This window comes from Podarcis filfolensis (assembly GCF_964270895.1).
Source record: "Podarcis filfolensis genome assembly, chromosome: 11".
NCBI classification, from domain to species: Eukaryota; Metazoa; Chordata; class Lepidosauria; order Squamata; family Lacertidae; genus Podarcis; species Podarcis filfolensis.
This window is the reverse complement of record NC_139613.1, coordinates 50,772,353-50,786,891: the sequence shown is the minus strand read 5'-3', so window position 1 is coordinate 50,786,891 and position 14,539 is coordinate 50,772,353. Positions and strand designations below refer to the sequence as shown.

At 45.2% G+C, this 14,539-nt stretch overlaps 1 long non-coding RNA gene across 1 annotated transcript; it reads left to right on the top strand.

The window, feature by feature from the left end:
* The first annotated feature begins 3,306 nt into the window (after positions 1-3,306).
* Positions 3,307-12,800, top strand: LOC310745063. The gene is made up of 3 exons (XR_014539885.1): positions 3,307-3,419; positions 6,471-6,666; positions 12,185-12,800. It is a non-coding gene; the product is annotated as an uncharacterized lncRNA (long non-coding RNA).
* The last annotated feature ends 1,739 nt before the right edge of the window (positions 12,801-14,539 follow it).

Below are 14,539 nucleotides of genomic sequence, written 5' to 3'. Positions count from 1 at the left end.
AAGAAGATAAAGTCCCTACCAGAGAGGAATGGCAAACCAAGCTGTTGGATTACGCCAAAATGGTAAAACTGACCAGAAAGCTCAGGAACCAAGAAGACCAAAACATCAAGAAAGAATGGGAAACATTTATAATTTATTTAGAAGACCACTGTAAGCAGATGAAAACATTAGCAGGATTCTAATAACACGTGTGATTGTAACAAATACTATGGACAATATGGAGAGATATAAAATATGGATGATGAAATAATATGGAGCTGGAAATGTTGACAATAGGACCCAGGGAGGGTATGGTAGGAAGTCTGGCGATTCCGAGAAATCTCTAAATATGGATATGTGTTTGGTATTGTTGTATCTTTACAGTTGTAAAAGCAAATAAAAATTATTGTTATTATTTTTAAAAAAAGACAGATTGGTTTATATTTCTATTTACACACCAGAAATACTGAGTTGGTCCCAGCATTGGGCTGTCGTGCTTAGACCAGCAAGACCTTACTTAACCAAATGGATGAGAGGACTCAACTTTTAGAGCAAAAGATGTGCATGGCTTCCCTCCCAGTTTCTGTCCACTCCCACCCCCCCCCCCCAGTGGTCTCTGGTACTTGAAGTATCTGGCACTGGGATATTGTGCCTTTTTTGCTCTAAAAACAGACACCAATCCCTGTAGGCTACATAATCAGAGCCTCTGCCCCTATCCTGTGTCATTTATTCCGTAGGGACTGGCTGACTTGTTAAACCTATTTAATGGAAGTCGTTTGTTGTATACAGTTCACAACCCTGTTATTACGAGCATTCCTTTTCTTTTCTTTTTTAAAATATTTTTATTGGTTTTTAACATACAAAATTATAAAACATACCACACAATTTATCACAAATACATTCTTATTGGACTTCCATCAGCACCTCTGATAATCCTCCGTCTTAATCACTTCTTACGCATTTCCTAACTTAATATTGCCTTTACATTCTTAACATGTCACGTCTCCTTCTCCATTTTTGCAATATTTCTAGTATTATTCCTCACAGAACTAATTGCAAACCTACAAACATCATCTGGCCGTCACAAATACTTTTCAAATAATCTGTAAATTTACTCCAGTCCTTGGTAAACTTCTGGTCCTGCCGGTTTCGGATCCTTCCCGTTAGTTTATCAAGTTCCGCATAGTCCATTAATTTCATCCTCCATTCTTCCATCGTTGGTAATTCTTCTTGCTTCCATTTTTGGGCCAATAGTATTCTTGCTGCTGTTACTGCATATAGAAAAAGCTTACATTCCTTTCTATTTATATCGTTTCCAACAATACCCAAGAGAAATGCTTCTGGTTTCTTTATAAATGCATATTTCAACATTTTTTTCAACTCATTATATATCATCTCCCAGAAGCATTTCACCTTTTTACATTCACAAGCATTCCTTTTCTGTGGCTTGTCCCCCACACCGACACAGGCAAAATTGATTTGTAGCCGTTTGTTGAGTATTCGTAGTGATGCACAACAACGCTCCAGCTAGCTAATTCTGCAAGCAGTACCTCTGGGGTTGCAAAACTGGAACAAGAATGGCCAAGCTGTACTGAGTCAGATTCTCAAACCTTTATTGGTGTACGGACCGTACTGAGTCTTTCTTACCACATTCTTTCCTCCATTGCAACGGCCTCTCGTGTTCCTGCCATCATTCCTGCAAAGTACAGGGAAAGAATTCACACTTGCATCTGGCACTGCACATGATGTCCCAAGACACTCAACAGGGTGTACCTTCACAGCAAACAGAAAGTACCACTTTTCCAAACTTCCCCGCCTGGCTCTACTGGTGAAATGAATATGTAGCTCAGTCGTGACACAATGTCCCTAGTTCTTGTGTTTAAAAGATCTGGGGTTACTGGGTTTCCTCTGGCAAGAGAAAGGATTTGAGTTGAGTGAAGTTCACATAACTAGATGCTGCCTTGCTGCACTGGTATACCGACAGCACTTAAGAATCGGTGTGGGAGCAACTTGTTACATTTAACAAGCGTGCATTCTGAATACCTCAGTTTGCAAATAAATGAGCAAGCAAATTGGTTCTCCTTCTACCCTTTGTGCTGTTGTATTAATGTGCAGCATAGATTTGCGCAAGAATGGGGCTTCAGTAAGGCAGGAATGCCCAACTGCACGAGCCTGGTACAACCTCTACGGAAAGCAAACAAATAAAATCTTTAACGGTGATAAGAACAACAACAAAAAATAACCCCGTGAAAGACATTGTGGCAAGAAAGAGCCCATATCATAGGGATTATTTATAATCCAACATTATGCTATATCAGCTCTCTTTTTGCTTTCTATAGCTAAGGGATCCTGAACCTGCCATAAATATGTAAGGACCTTTTTGTGTCATTTTATCTGTAGGACACATGTATAAGCACAACCATAAATGTATTCATTTCCTTTTACTGCACAAACTCAGAAATTGGTTGGCGACACCCAGCCAGTACATGTGGCTTTTGGAATCACTGTAAGAATTTTTGAAAACAATAATAATGTAGTTGTTTCTAGGCCTCAAGCTTTTGCAAGTTTGAAAAATGTGAGGGGATGTATTTCAAAAGGTTCACAACAACAAAACAAGAGAATATTTAATTGTGCCTGGGAACCCAGGTTTCTGAAGCTTATTTCAATGATTTTAGCAGGCACTGTTCTTAAGGCTACTAAGCTTAACAATTTTGTATTCCAGAACAAATGTGTTGCCCTGTTCGTGCAAATGGTCTTAATTTCGTGAAGCCAAAACAGGCAAATGACACACATTATAAACATGTAAACAAACCTGGCAATACATTTTTACAAAGCGTTAAAACACAAATGTGGAACATCGTTACCTAGAAGTTTCCAGAGGCAGGGAGCAAAGTAGTCCAGAGATCCTTCATTCTATTGACATTTAAGAACTGTGACCTAAGTATTGGAGACCTGCCTAGGGTCTCCTAAATATGTGGCACTGAGGGCAGACTGACCCCTGTGAACCCCTCTTGCCTCTTTGGTCCACCATGTCCTGATCTCACCTCCTGAAATTGAGAGTAAATTTATTAGGATGATGAAAACGCTGGCAACGGTTGTGGGCATCGTTAACATTGGGTCTTCGCTTCAAGGAATGACCTTATTGGTAGGGTATTAATTTGTTAGGTTGAGAGGGTTCGCATGGGGTATACTTTAGGACACGGTCACTCTATCCCTTGCAAATAAGCCTTAAAATAAACAGAAACAGAGGCAGAGTTCCAAAATTATTCTAAAAAGCTGTTTCATAACTACTGTGCTTACCAAGCCAGATATTAAATAGTCCACAATGTTTTCTAAGGACATTTGAGAGGCTCTCCCCATCCCACCCTCTGCAGTGATCACAACTTACATAAGAAGACTGTTCACCATACTGGAAGAACTGAGCCCCCAAAGCAAACCAGGTACATTTATAGACCACATAAGAGGATTTTTATTTTTATTTTTTTGTTATGTATTCTTTCTTATGCTGGGTGAATCTTGGAATTTATTGTTTGCATCTGTGGGTTAACACTTCAGCCAGGGCTAAATATACTCAGCATTTTAAAATCCACAACAGATTCTGGTTTCAAAACAAAGAATTGAAATTTTGTCATTCTGGGGAAACAATTGGGAATACTTATTCAACCAACTGACAATAAAAACCAGAAAGAGAAAGGAAACTGTATACAGCAACCTCATCCTTTGGACACTGAACATCTTGACTCAGATTATGCTGGGTTTTTGAGTCTAAACCAAAAACAGTACCAGCAAAATCATGAGAACTACAAAACATATCTTTACCAAAATGAAAGATGAGGTTATCTGGAGACTAGACACTAGACCAGCCTGATCCCAGACTTGATGCTATATGGACTCAGAATGGGTGAAATAATCTCTGTTTCATTGCACACATGGCCAAAAAGCTTTTGACGCTGATTAGTCTGAACTCATGGGTAACTCGGATGGTACAGCTGCTCAGGGAAACAAGACAATGTACAGCCCAGCTTCTATGAGGAGAGGAAATTCACCTGTTTGGCTAGGATTTAAACTTCACCCAGATGATGGCTTTCAACATTTCAATGAAAATAGGGATGTCCTATGGGCATTTGTCCCGGGATGTAGGGAAACTTGGAGGAGGAGGAGGAGGAGGAGGAGGAGGAGGAGGAGGAGGAGGAGAAGGAGAAGAATTTGGACTTGATATCCTGCCTTTCACTCCCCTTAAGGAGTCTCAAAGTGGCCAACAATCTCCTTTCCCTTCCTCCCCCACAACAAACACTCTGTAAGGCTGAGAGACTTCAGAGAAGTGTGACTAGCCCAAGTGTGACTTCCCCACTCAGTTACAGATAGGTAGCCGTGTTGGTCTGCCATAGTCAAAACAAAAAAATTTTTTTTCTTTCCAGTAGCACCTTAAAGACCAACTAAGTTAGTTCTTGGTATGAGCTTTCGTGTGCATGCACACTTCGTCAGATATCTGACGAAGTGTGCATGCACACGAAAGCTCATACCAAGAACTAACTTAGTTGGTCTTTAAGGTGCTACTGGAAAGAAAAAAATTTTTTTGTTTTCCCCACTCAGCTACTGCATGTGGAGGATTGGGGAAGCGAACCCAGTTCACCAGATTACGAGTCCACCGTTCTTAACCACTACACCACGCTGGCTCTCAGGGGACAGCAAACCAGCAGTGAGGATGCTGAAGGAAGAATACATAGTAGGCAGCATGCTAAGAAAGATGACTACACAATGGAGAGATGAAGAAGGAGACTTCAAGAAACAAAAATAGATGGTGAAACCAAAGAAACTTCACAATGCTTAAGATGAAGAAGGGCTCTATGCTATTGGGAGCAAGAGAGGAACACTAGGAAGCCTGGCTCTGGACAGAATCTCCCCTTTTGACCCAGATCACAGCTTGAGAATATCACTAAGTCCAGCACTGGGTATTCAGGTGGTGTTGACAGTTTGCAGTGACTTTCATGAATTTTGACTGCTCTACAGTACATGGGATTGACCCAGAAGAGCATCTGTGAACCGTACCCTCAACTGGTCTAAAATGTGGTGGACAGATTGACTGTGGTTGACCACTGAGAAAATGTCACACCAGAATGGAAAGCACTTCACCGGCTGCCAATTTGTTTCCAGGTTCAATTCCAGATGCCAGGTTTTGCCTTCAGATTTGTAGATGGCCTGGCCCAGGTATTGAAATGAGTGTCTACTTCCACCTGAGCCTATCAATCGAGACCTTTTGAGAGCCCCACCTTCTACCATGTGAGTGGTGGCTGAAGCAAAGGCCTTTTGTAGTAGTACCCAAGTTTATGATCCAGTGTGGACTATGAGATCATCATCTTAGGCACTTCTGTGTGTGCCACCTCTGAGGACGGTCCGGAGGGTGGTGATGAGAGAACAGGTCTTTTCTGCAGCTGCTCCCCAGGGAGACCCATCAGGCATAATTTTGTCATTATTTTGGTGCCAGGCAAAGAAGTTTTTGCTTTCCCCGACATTTTGGCTGCATCAGTGATTGAATGTCGTGAGTGTGTGTGTACTCTGATGATGTCTGTAATATGGTTATGTATTTTCATTACTGCCTTTTATCCTTGCTGCAAACTGCACCAGGTCTTTTTGTTGCGGCAAGCAATTTGTAAGTTGAATAAACCTTGGTATTCAAAACGCCCACCCGACAAAGCACTCAGAGGTTGCAAGAACCAACCTTCCACGTTCTGTTAGGCCAGCATAGAAGGCAGAAGGGACCCAGACAACCCTGTCAATACTGTAAGGCATGATAGACTCACTGGTCCAAGTTTCCAGTGGGTAAGGTAATATTCCTCTGGAATGCTCTGCAATGAGTCTTTAACGAGACGACGTGCTGTCAATATGCAAGATGAGACTTGGTGAATGAAAAGCATCCAGAAAGAGCACTCTGCAGTGAAGCTATTTCTTTGAAACCTATGCCATTCCCCTAGGCTACCTTTGACATATTATTTTGGGTGGAAGTGGTAAAGAGATTCAACAAAATGATTTTGGTAATGCTTTTCTATCAATTGAGCCGTGTTCCTTCAGCCTCAATCAATCCCTCCTTCAAAACTTGCAAACCAGCTCTTTGTTAACTCACTTACATTATTGTGCAGTCCTCCCCAAGAGAGCTTTCTGATTACAAATGGATTTCTTTTTTTACCCTTGGGCATCGTGTCAACTGACCAGCATGAATCCTGAATTTTGGAAAGAGTCGTTAAGCAAAGCGGCAACCAAGCAGCTGGAACAGCTTCCCATCATGAGGAGCAGTAATATAGCATGCGAGGTGGGGGCAAAAGGGGTAGTTTCCCCAGGTGCAAATTTGTTAGGGGTGCAAAATTTCAACACCCAGTGCTGCCTCAATACAGCTGTGTGCTTCCGACACTGGGCTCTATTAAAAACTTCTCCATGCGAACCAGGAAGTGACATCTACAGACAACGGAATGACTCTTCTTTTCTTATCTCTGCAGTTTCGATCTCTTGGGTGACGTGGATGTCATTAGGCAGTTGAATGCGCATGCATACTCCATCCATTTCCCTCTCGCCATGAGGCCCCGGGTACTGGCAACCCACGCTACACCACTGGTGAGGAGGACATTCTGCTAGAAGCAAAGGTGGTACTCAAAACCACCTTGAGGACCTGGTCTAAAATGCTGCACCTTCAAGGTGAGTGTGGGCATGGCTTTTTCAGGTGGAACTCACCAGAACTGAGTTCCGGCACCTCTTTGGTGCATTCCAGCACCTCTGTAGTATTGCGGCACAGCAGCACGGTGATTGGTGTGGTGCAGCAGAGGGAGCCACCGTAAGGTGCCAAAACCGTTGGTAGGGTGAGTGGGTGAAGAAGAGAAGATCACTTAGGGGCAATCTCTCCCCCCCCCCCAAAAAAAATAGCTCAACAAACTTGACTGCGTACTCAACAAAGTTTGGTTGGTTGGTCCCCCTAAAAAAAAGCCAACAAGTTCCGGAAACTCTTTTTCAAAATAAATAAATACTGTATTTTTCGCTCTATAGGACGCACTTTTCCCCCTCCAAAAATTAAGGGGAAATGTGTGTGCATCCTATGGCGCGAATGTAGGCTCCTTGGCTTCAGCGATAGCAACACGAAGCCTCCGAAGCGCAGAGGGAGCGCTCCCTCCATGCTCCGGAGGCTTCGCATTGCTTTCGCTGAAGCCTGGAGAGCAAGAGGGGTCGGTGCTCACCGACCCCTCTCGCTCTCCAGGCTTCAAAGATAGCCGCCTGAAGCCTTTGGAGTGCAGTGTGAGTTCCCGCTGCGCTCCGGAGGCTTCAGGTTCCTTTTGCTGAAGCCGGGAGAGTCTTGCTCTCCCGGCTTCAGCAGAGAGGGAGAGCTGCGCAGTGCCCCTTCAGCCAAGTGGAAGGAGAAATGGAAGGGGCTCCGTTTCTCCTGTCGCTTCACTGAAGGGGCGCTGAGCAGAGAGGGGGAGATTATTTTTTTCTTGTTCTCCCCCTCTAAAACAAGGTGCGTCCTATGGTCCGGTGCATCCTATAGAAGCAATGGGAATGGATTTCAAAGAAAGAGACCCAATGGACAAGTGGGAGGTTGAGGGGTATCACAATAAAAACTACCGGAAAGTATTCCATAGGCACCTGATTATCCTGGAATTGTATGCAATTATATGAGAAAGAGAATGACCGCCAGCAACTCTAAGTTTGCACACACTTGGGGTACTTGGGGACAGCCAGAACAGCCCAAACTGGCATTCTGGACAGACTTCCAAATACCCCATGCTGCCTCCTTCTGATTTGCTCACTATATTCTTTCCTTTTGGCTGATGGGCGCATGATTGCAGCCCCGAGGTGGAACGGCTGCAACCTGAGACTCTCTGGCAGCGAGCGATGCTGGGTAACTCAGGTTCATCTGCCTGACATCTTTTCCACAGGATGATTCACAGCCAGGCTGCCACCTCTAAAAAGGATTTAAGGAACAGTGGTCAGATATATCACAGGATCAAATGCGCAACTGTGGTCATGATGCCCATAGGATTACTGCAGATGGAAGCTGGTGAAACGTCAGAGACATTATGGCAGGGCTCCAATATATCAAGCATACGTGGTTGGCAAGCAGTCGCCGGCCAGTCTTTGCCAGAGGGACCAATATTGCCAATTGGAGGCACTTCATTGTAACATTTCAAAACTTTACTCCATTCCCCCTCTTTCTGCGATTCCTTAAATTTGCTTTTAATATCTTCAGCATATCCAAATTAACTTCATTTGCTCAATTATTCATCTTCTTTAAATATACACGCTTATGAAACTGCAGGTTATTACAATATTCCTGCCAATGTTTTTATCTATTTACAATTTATCTGTAAATATTCAATAAACCATTTTCATTCTTTTATCAGTGTACTTTATATATGGTAGACACCACTTACAAAGCAGAGTGCTGCCCTCCCCACATTTTCTGTAAAAAGAGCATCAATTTTGGCCTACCCCTTCCATAAGCAACCTGCAGGGCAATCCCTTTCACAGTGGGTGAACAATAAGAACAATTTTATTATGTATACCCCGCCCATCTGATTGGGTTGCCCCAGCCACTCTGGGTGGCTTCCAGCATATACAAAAACATAATAAAACATTAAACATTAAAAACCTTCTTATACCTTCAGATGTCTTCTCCTTCAGATCTCCTTGACATCTGATGGGAGGGTGTTCCACAGGGTGGGTGCCACTACCAAGAAGGCCCTCTGCCTGGTTCCCTGCAACTTCACTTCTTGCAATGAGGGAACCCACAGAAGACCCTCGGAGGTGGACCTCAGGCTGAATGATGGGGGTGGAGACGCTTCTTCAGGTATACTGGACCGAGGCTGCTTAGGGCTTTAAAGATCAGCACCATCACTTTGAGTTGTGCTCAGAAACGTACTGAGAGCCAATGTAGGTCTTTCAGGACCAGTGTTATATGGTCTCAGCGGCCGCTCCCCAGTCACCAGTCGAGCTGATGTATGACAGTCACTTCAGTACTAACAATGCTGTTCAGTTAAGGTTCAGATGGGTCAGCCACACATATAGACACAGAGACACTAAGAAGAAATAGTATTAAAATTAACAACTTAATAAGGTCGACTATGGCTAGGCTGATTATAATTTTTCAAAAAATAAAAAATTGTTTGGAACAGACCAGGGTGTTTGCGTAAACACACACACACACACACACACACACACACACACGGCACTAAAAAGGTGCCTTAATAAGACAGACTATGGTTGCTGATGAGCATAATAATAATAATAATAATAATAATAATAATAATAATAATTTATTTACACCCCGCCCATCTGACTGGACTTCTCCAGCCACTCTGGGCGGCTTCCAACAAAACATTAAAATACAGTAATTCATCAAATATTAAAAACTTCCCTGAACAGGGCTGCCTTCAGATGTCTTCTAAAAGTCTGGTAGTTGTTTTCCTCTTTGACATCTGGTGGGAGGGCGTTCCACAGGGCGGGTGCAACCACCGAGAAGACCCTCTGCCTGGTTCCCTGTAACCTCGCTTCCCACAGTGAGGGAACCACCAGAAGGCCCTCGGTGCTGGACCTCAGTGTCTGGGCAGAACGATGGGGGTGGAGACACTCCTTCAGGTATACTGGACCAAGGCCATTTAGGGCTTTAAAGGTCAGCACCAACACTTTGAATTGTGCCTGGAAACATACTGGGAGCCAATGTAGGTCTTTCAAGACCAGTGTTATATGGTCTCAGCGGCCGCTCCCAGTCACCAGTCTAGTTGCCGCATTCTGGATTAGTTGTAGTTTCCGGGTCACCTTCAAAGGTAGCCCCACATAGAGCGCATTGCAGTAGTCCAAGCGAGAAATAACCAGGGCATGCACCACTCTGGCAAGACAGTCCGCGGGCAGATAGGGTCTCAGCCTGCGTACCAGATGGAGCTGGTAAACAGCTGCCCTGGACACAGAATTGACCTGCGCCTCCATGGACAGCTGTGAGTCCAGAATGACTCCCAGGCTGCGCACCTGGTCCTTCAGGGGCACAGTTACCCCATTCAGGACCAGGGAGTCCCCCACATCTGCCTGCCTCCTGTCCCCCAAAAACAGTACTTCTGTCTAGTAGGAAGGAAAATCTGCTGGGGCAGACTAAAGGGTATGTGCGGAAAAGCCATACACACAGAGGCATAAAGTACTGATAATAATAATAATAATAGTAATAATTCTATCCAAAATCAAGCCACATCCTAGTTTCACTGTTAAAACTCTCACTGTGTTCATTTAATACAGAGGCAACAGCACAATCCAAACCCAAGATCCAGCAGGATGAGAGAGCCTGGATTTGGCTAAGATTGGGCTTTCCTAGCTACATTGGCCTGAAGTCCCTCACTGCAGCTCATCTGGGACAACTGAAACCTGTGCAGCTCGCACCAGTATAAGTCCCCCAAAGGGACATTGTAGCAGAGAGCTGAGGGCAGGACACAACAAACCCTCTTCTGCTCAGTCATGTGACCTAGGGCCCAACCCTCAAAAGCCGGGCCCACACTCACCTGCCACTTCTACTGGCAATAGCCTCTCCCAGGGGGCTCCTGAACAGTGTTTACAATAGTCAACTCTGTCTCTGAAGTTAGGAAGATACTGAAGAGCATCCATTAGAAGTGGGACGTGATCCAAAACAGTGCTAAAATGACACTTGCTAATCTCCCTATTGCAATAAATAAATGATGACTGAGGCCAAGATCTATCTGAAGTTCTGGACATCAGACTCTCTTAACGACTGGTCTGCCTTCTCCCTTAGACTAGAGATAGGGAAAGGGAAAGGGAAAGGACCTCTGGACAGTTTGTTGTTTTGTCATTTAGTCATGTCCGACTCTTCGTGACCCCATGGACCAGAGCACGCCAGGCCCTCCTGTCTTCTTCTTACATTCCAGGTTCCTATGCAATATTTTTCTTTACAGCATTGGACTTTCCTTTCGCTTCCAGGCATATCCGCAACTGAGCGTCCTTTCGGCTTTGGCCCAGCTGCTTCATCAGCTCTGAATCTACTTGTATTTGTCCTCCGCTCTTCCTCAGTAGCATGTTGGACACCTTCTGACCTGAGGGGCTCATCTTCCAGCGTCATAAGTTTTATATGCCTTTTGTCTTTGTCCATGGAGTTTTCTTGGCAGGGATACTGGAGTGGCTTGCCGGTTCCTGCTCCAGGTGGATCACGTTTGGTCAAAACTCTCCACTATGACCTGTCCATCTTGGGTGGCCCTGCTCATAGCTTCTCCGAGTTATTCAAGCCCCTTCGCCACGGCAAGGCAGTGATCCATGAAGGGGATCACAGTTAAGTCCAGTCAAAGGCGACTATGGTAGAAGACACTCCTAGCCACTGAGGTAGATGCACCCAGGAGAACCCCAGACTACTAACTTGCTGTTTCAGGGGAAGCATGACCCTAGCCAAAGCAAATAATCAACCCATTATCTGGACCCTTGGCCTTCCCACCGGCCCATTGAATGCCCCATTCCAGGGCTTTCCAATGGTTCCCACTGGCAGGGTCCCAGACAATATCACTCCTGTCTGCCTGTTCAGTGAGTGGAAAGGGGAGCTCTGTGCTGGTGGATTGGCACACTCTGCTGGCAATGGGGCGAGCTGGCGAAGGTTGCCAGGGCTGCCCCTCTGCCCAATGCCGCTCTCCACCCAAAGGGGATTTTCATTGCACAGTTAACTCTCACTTTCTCTCTCTCTCTCTCTCTCTCGATCTTTGGAGGATTTAATTCTGCAGGGAAAGCCAGCTGGTCCCTTCCCCTGTCATTAACTTCTCCTAAATCGATTGAATTAAAGATGGCCGAAGCCCTGCAGAGAAACAGCTCAGCTTTTCCTCTCCCCCATTCGGCTGCTCGCTCCATTCAGCAACCGATCTGCCAATCACCCAAGTCGCCCTGTTTCCTCTCTCACACACCCCGGCTCTTGCTTTCCCAGCCATATAGGACATGTAAGCCTGCTTCAGTCTCATTCAACTTGACACCTGTTTCGTTTTAAAAGGGGCTCCTATAAATAGAAGAGGGAATGCAAATCTCGGTGGCTTTGCACTGTATTCTGGAAAAAGCAACTTGCAACCCCGTGGGAGGGGGGATGGAAGTGAGAAGGAGGGGGAAAGAGACATTATCTTGCCTCAAAACATGGCAGCTCTATTTAAGGGCCGTTGCTTTTAATTTAAATGCTCATTTCTTTTTCTATTTTCAGATCCTCCCTGGGATTTTAGGAATGTTGAGACGTGCTGCTTATAAAGCCCTAAGTACAAGATGGTCACGGACGGCTGGAAGGAGGCATGTTCTAATGGAAACAAATCACTTGTCAGCGAGCAGCCTTCAAACTTTGAACAAAAGCTCAAAGGGCTCAGGAAAAGAGACATGTTGGTTGGCTTCTAAGGCTGGGGGGATGTTCACAGCCCCCCTTCCCCAAAAGCTCCGCAGTTATTTATTGAAAAGTTAATTTATATCCACAATTTGGAAGAGGTGATGCGACGTCAGCATTCCCTGTTAAAAGGAAATCCGTGGGATTTCCATCCTTCCAAGCTCAACTTGACTTTGCAAAACAAGATCGTGGCTCAACTGGAGCCTGTGCTTTCTAGGGAGTCTCTCAGAAACACATTTGAAACCTCCCCAAAACGAGTCCCTTCCTCTTGTTTGAAACATGCCAGCTGCTTTCCGTTACAAAATCTTTCTTTCAGCTGTAGGGTCTTGTTTAGTATATACTGTAATTCTCTGTGGTAGAACTGGGATGGGTTCCTCTTGTCAATGAGGTGATATTTCTAGTCAAAGTGGGACATGGGTGGCACTGTGGTCTAAACCACTGAGCCTCTTGGGCTTGCCGATCGCAAGGTCAGCGGTTCAAATCCCTGCAACGGAGTGAGCTCACGTTCCCTGTCCCAGCTCCTGCCAACCTAGCAGTTTGGAAACATGCCAGTGGGTTTGAGCCCCACATTTGGCAAAAGACTCCTGCATTGTAAGGGGTTGGGCTAGATTGACCATCTTGGTCCCTCCCAAACTTGATTCCTGAGCCCCACATTTGGCAAAAGATTCCTGCATTGTAAGGGGTTGGGCTAGATTGACCATCTTGGTCCCTCCCAAACTCAATTCCCTGATTCTCTGATTCCATGAAACCAATATCCCCCCTCCCACGGGTTCCATCTGTTCATGAATATCTACCTTTCACACATCACATTCATGCACAGCCAAACACCATTCTGCCTCAACCACATTTGAACCCCCCCCCCATGTACTCACACAAACATATACCAGCTGACATCCAAAAACATGACATCCATTCACGTTTGTGCCCTGGCTTCAGTCCACAAAGATCCACTGGCTTCTGATGACTGTCTTCCAAAGGTGAAGTTCCATCAGCCAACATCCACAAACATCAGTCTGCTTTAGCCTTGTTGCCTCCACCAACTTCCAAATCCAAAAGCCACTGGCTTCCATCCACCAATATCTTCTAGCTTCTCTTAGGTCCATCATGAGATATCAGCCAGCTTCCAACCACAGATATCAGCAGCCTTCAAGCAACCTTGCCTTATTATTGCTCCCTAGCATCCCACTGCCAGAGGATTGCCTCATTCCATTCACCACTTTGCCTCCTCCAAGTGGAAGAAACCTGGGCAGTGCTGAATGTCACATCCATTGCCAGGTGTATCCTGCTGGAAACAGAAGAGGGCTTTCCCCTTGGCCTGCCTGTTTATCCACTCAGTTGCCAAGTGCTTTTGTGACATCACAAGAAACCCACAGCCAATGGCAACAGCTGGGGAGGCATCATCTTCATTGCTTTGAGCCTCACAATGGCGGGTGGACCTATCAGTGACTGTGTGCTTGTTTATTCAGGAAGTGGGTGGTGCTGTGGTCTAAACCACCGAGACTTTTGGGCTTCCCAATAAGAAGGTTGGCTGTTCGAATCCCCGTGACAGGGTGAGCTCCCTTTGCTCTGTCCCAGCTCCTGCCAATCTATCAGTTCGAAAGCATGCCAGTGCAAGTAGATAAATAGGTACCACTGCGGAGGGAATATAAACAGCATTTCTGTGTGCTCTGGTTTCCGCCATAATGTTCCATTGTGCCAGAAGCAGTTTAGTCATGCTGGCCACATGACCCGGGAAGCTGTCTGTGGACAAACGCTGGCTCCCTCGGCCTGAAAGCGAGATGCACACCACAACCTCACAGTTGCCTTTGACTGGACTTAACTGTCCAGGGGTCCTTTATCTTACCTTTTACCTTCTATCAGCTTAGGTTATTGGGACAGCTATGGCAGTTTGTGGCCACTGTAATCCATGCACTGATAGCAGCTAGGTTGGATTACTGCAGTATACTCCATGCGGGGCTGCCCTTGAGGTTGGCCCAGAAGCTGTAGCAAGTTCAAGATGGGGAGGTTTGACTGATCTCTGGGGCAGGATATTGCCACCATGTTATGCCACTGCTGAAGGAACTGAACTGGCTGACGGTTCAAGGTGCTGGGTTTGGTGTTTATTATAAATTTTATTTTTGCATTTTTTATTTTACGTAAACACACGAATTAAATACATAGACATATAATCCCCTTTGACTTCCT